This window comes from Musa acuminata, unplaced genomic scaffold (genome assembly GCF_036884655.1).
Source record: "Musa acuminata AAA Group cultivar baxijiao unplaced genomic scaffold, Cavendish_Baxijiao_AAA HiC_scaffold_1126, whole genome shotgun sequence".
NCBI classification, from domain to species: domain Eukaryota; kingdom Viridiplantae; phylum Streptophyta; class Magnoliopsida; order Zingiberales; family Musaceae; genus Musa; species Musa acuminata.
Genome location: NW_027021339.1, coordinates 1,534,581 through 1,539,580, shown reverse-complemented (window position 1 = coordinate 1,539,580; position 5,000 = coordinate 1,534,581).

The window sequence follows — 5,000 nt, the reverse complement described above, 5'->3', positions numbered from 1 at the left end:
TGGCCATTTTTGGCTGCGCGAGCGAGCGGCGAGCGGCGGACAGCGAGCGAAGCGAGAGGCAGCACCGTCCCTGCTATACGAAAGCCCCATCCAGCCCTGTGCCACCCGGGGGGTTCCAGGGTGCTGAGATGGCTGACATTTTGCTCCGCTCACGACGGTCACCGCGCGACGCAAGAACAGGCCAAAAACTGGCCAAAACGGCCCAAAAACGGGCCAAAACTGGCCATTTTTGGCTGCGCGAGCGAGCGGCGAGCGGCGGACAACGAGCGAAGCGAGAGGCAGCACCATCCCTGCTATACGAAAGCCCCATCCAGCCCTGTGCCACCCGGGGGGTTCCAGGGTGCTGAGATGGCTGACATTTTGCTCCGCTCACGACGGTCACCGCGCGACGCAAGAACAGCCCAAAAACAGGCCAAAACGGCCCAAAAACGGGACAAAACTGGCCATTTTTGGCTGCGCGAGCGAGCGGCGAGCGGCGGACAGCGAGCTAAGCGAGAGGCAGCACCGTCCCTGCTATACGAAAGCCCCATCCAGCCCTGTGCCACCCGGGGGGTTCCAGGGTGCTGAGATGGCTGACATTTTGCTCCGCTCACGACGGTCACCGCGCGACGCAAGAACAGCCCAAAAACAGGCCAAAACGGCCCAAAAACGGGCCAAAACTGGCCATTTTTGGCTGCGCGAGCGAGCAGCGAGCGGCGGACAGCGAGCGAAGCGAGAGGCATCACCGTCCCTGCTATACGAAAGCCCCATCCAGCCCTGTGCCACCCGGGGGGTTCCAGGGTGCTGAGATGGCTGACATTTTGCTCCGCTCAAGATGGTCACCGCGCAACGCAAAAACAGGCCAAAAACTGGCCAAAACGGGCCAAAACTGGCCATTTTTGGCTGCGCGAGCGAGCGGCGAGCGGCGAACAGCGAGCGAAGCGAGAGGCAGCACCGTCCCTGCTATACGAAAGCCCCATCCAGCCCTGTGCCACCCGGGGGGTTCCAGGGTGCTGAGATGGCTGACATTTTGCTCCGCTCACGACGGTCACCGCGCGACGCAAGAACAGGCCAAAAACTGGCCAAAACGGCCCAAAAACGGGCCAAAACTGGCCATTTTTGGCTGCGCGAGCGAGCGGCGAGCGGCGGACAGCGAGCGAAGCGAGAGGCAGCACCGTCCCTGCTATACGAAAGCCCCATCCAGCCCTGTGCCACCCTGTCACGACCTTAGCTGGTTTTGCCTAAGGCGTGCGGCACCCTCGCGCGTCCGTCCGCAAAGGTCAGCCTCCCCGAAGCCTCCCATTGTCCCTTAGGACCAACAAAAGAGAGAACGGGTTAAAGAGAACGCCTCAATCGGGATCCACAAGCAAACATGTCCGAAAAACACTTCATAGACAATGCAAATTACAAACAGACTTTACAAGCTCTGAATAGTTGCACAACAAAGGGTAAAATGGTCCATTACAGACCGAAAAGCTCTCGAACGTGTCCACATGACACAACCTTTATTTACAAGCCTAAAGAGGCCACCAACCCAACTAAAATGGGACTATTAAGCCTTCGGCCACCCCTTTACATTCTGTACAAGGCATGAACATGCCAAAAGACAACGGACAGACATAAGCATTACATCCAACATCTTGTTTAGAAGTTTGTCCGTTACATTCTCCCCCACTTATCCCTTCGACGTCCTCGTCGAAGCCTTTGTGAACACTGCAACTCTTCGCCTTTGCTGAGTCTTCAATCTTCCGCTCCAGCTGCAATGCGCCTCCTGGCTCCCAGCTGCTCTCCACTGCTGTTTCTGAGTAGTCGAACCTTTGATCCGCCATGCTGCTTCAACTCGCCAATGACTCTGACTCTGGTGTGGGGTTGGCTGAGTTGTATTGATCCACGTTGATTCCTGCGGATCCACCAAATGAAGGAAAAGACCATCTTTTCTGCGCCAGTCTCTCAAAATTTCCACATGCTGCTTGAACTGGGTGGATGCTTGTTGGAGCTTTAACGAGCATCGCCTCGCAAACTTCAGAAGTTTTGGGTCCTTCCTCCACAAAATATGCTCATTGACTCTTCTTTCAGTTAGTTGTCACATCCAAGTAGGTTCGCATCACTTCCGCTTTCGATTGGCATTTCGTTGGGAAATGAAGCGGACAATCTACTCTCAGTAGCACTGATCACCGTTGGTGAGGATTTTGACAACTATTGTCTTCCATTATCTTCGAAGGGTCTTTGAACTTGTGCAGAGCTCCTCTGCTGGATAGATAAGAGAACTGGGGTACTCGGTTTCGCCCATTCTCTTAAGAGTTGAGAAGGCAAAGGTTACTTGACTTCGCCCGCCTCCTCGAGGTTGTACTTCATGCATCGAGCTGGTTACTGGCCTTCGCCTGCTCTTTGCTCACACTTCTGAAGCACTTGAAGTGTTTGCACTCCTTGCGTTGAGTTAGCTACTGTGATTCACCTTCTCAATGCCATTGAACTTCTGGAATGCAGGAAGTTTTCACCCCAACTTGGAGTAATTCTCTGATAGATGAGGTCGCCTCTGGGATTGTACCGTCTTCTCCATCAACCCTGCCGCCTACTCCACTGAGTAGCAAAGGTACAGCACCACGTACTGCCTGCTTCGTTCCTTGGTCGTGCACTCTTGCATGACCCGAAGTCCTTCACTTACGGCTATCTTGATGAGAAACTTGTTGACACCGGTCTTACGAAGTTTCTTGGCCTCTGCCCTTCAGCCTTGTCTCGGTACTTGGAGATTGCCTCTGCATGCTCCACCTCCTCGGCCCCTTTCACGACCAAGCGCTCTCCCTCCGTGAGAGCAAGGGATCAATGACTTGCACGGAAGTCCCGCCTCTGCGATACCATGGCGCTGCCATGCCCATGGCCCTACTATCCGTCGCTTCGCCTCTGTATCCCTTTCCTTCACAATCAGTAGAGATGTCTCCGTGGCACTCCTCTGAGTCCACCTCCATTCTAACTGATGCTTGATTTTGGGTAGCTAAGTCCCTCTGGACTCATCGTCGCTTCCTCGCCCCTTTCGACCTCCTGCTTCAACACCTCTGTGTTCTCCAAGCAGTCTGTTTGGTCGATGGAAAGACAGACTGCAACTCCCATGCATGGCCTCTGCCATCACATTGTAGGGTTTGCACCGATTCTGTTCTCCTTAGCTTCCTTGGTAGCAACGTTCGCTTACTCGACCTTGTCCTCTGACTTGTCGGGCTCCCTTAAGCGAATATGAGCTCTGGAGCAGTCCAACTCTCCAGCTGCTTCGATCATACCTCTGCATGATCAAGTCCCTCTCATGGGACTCACTGGTACTTGCATTCGAACTTTTCCCTTGGTGGAACCCAGCCCCCATATGCTGATGACCAAGGTTTTCATCCGATGCAAAATTCGGTGCACGCCCGGAAGACCCGCCTCTGCGGTACCATGGCCTTCACTCCTTGAATCCATAGCACTTCTTGCCGTCGTGTTGTTCACCAAAGCGGAGCTCCCAGTAGCTCCCGATCATACCTCCATATGATCTCATCCCTCACGGGACTATGTCGTGTGTGTCGCATTGCCACGAACTGTTCCACCACGATCCGCTGCACCATGTCGCCTCCTGGTGACATCTCCATTGCATTCTGATCCTTGTGGAATAAACTCGAATTGTGAACCCTCCATGTGTGGCCTCTGCCAATACATCGCAGGGTCTCCTCCACCTTCGATTTTGTTCGCTCCTTTGGCAATCGACCTTCATCCACCCACTCTTGGGTCACACCTAGATGAAGCACCGCTCTAGGACAGTCCGTCGCCTAGTAGCTCCCGAAGTCCACCGACTTCGCTGTAATTTGTGCACCATTGCCTGGATCCTGGGCCTCTGCCCCTACCAGCACAATCTCCGCTGCGCACTGCTTCCTTCATAGCAACTCAAATGGCAACACTGTGGCATATTCTTCAAGAGTACCCACCTCTGCGTCCTCTTGCCCCGTGCTAAGGCCTTCTGTACCCAACTTCGCCTCCGCAAATTGAGTCGCCTTAGTTCCTCCATCGAATGCTCCTCCGAGATAAGGTGCATGTGCCCCGAAGCTCCCTTCGTCTTTGGCACCATGCAAGATGAGTCCGCTCTGTCAGAATGAAGGACCCAGGGAACAGCATGATTCTACTCCTGCCTCTGCAAGAGTTCATGTCCTTGACCTCTGTCTAGGGAAAGCGCTGTGCCTCTGCTCCATGTTCCAACTTCTATGCTGGCTCCCTTCATGCGGCTTGGGTACTTCGCCAAGTTACACCCAAGTTGCTCCGCTCCTCGTTTTTGCATTGAGTCGATGGTGGCCCTCGCGCCCACCATTCCACGGGTCAGCCCTCCCTTGAGTCCGATCTCCATATCGACTCCAAGTGTGCCTCCATTTGAGTTGCTTTGGGTCGCTCCCCCACTTGATCTCGCAATGCATCCACCAATGCATTCTCTCAAGCGAGATCATGCGACGACTCCTCGCCGCTTGCTCAGTCCATCGAGCTTCGTGGAGTTGTTGTTTGTGAGGTACTCCTCCTCAACATGTGAAGTCCGTCTCACATGATTCTCCCTCTGGAGAGCTGAGACTTATCCCTCCTGGATAACTATCCCGTTGGAGCAACATCTCTCTTCGTTTCGGAGACCACCATCCCCTTGGACTACTCCGATCTGCTGAACAAACTGTGCATTGTTCTGCCTCTTGCAAATGCACTTGCTAGATTGCGCCTCCACGTCAATACAGCCACCGCTGCACCCCTCAAGGCCTAGCAACATGCTGAACTCGTTGCACACTTCAGCCTCCTCCGGACGTATCCTTCGCATGTCGAAGAGAAAGTTTCAATGCTCCATGGCGCCGAGTCTCGACCGCCTTGGGATGGCCACGAACAATCCATCGTCCGCATACAAGCCCATGCATGAGTACCGAATTCTTCGAGTTAGCAATTCCCCTCACCTCTGTGAGCTTTGCACAACTCTTTCAGTCGCTGAGCAACTCCTTCCACTTTGCATGGTCTCGTCCTTTGCCAAGCGCCTC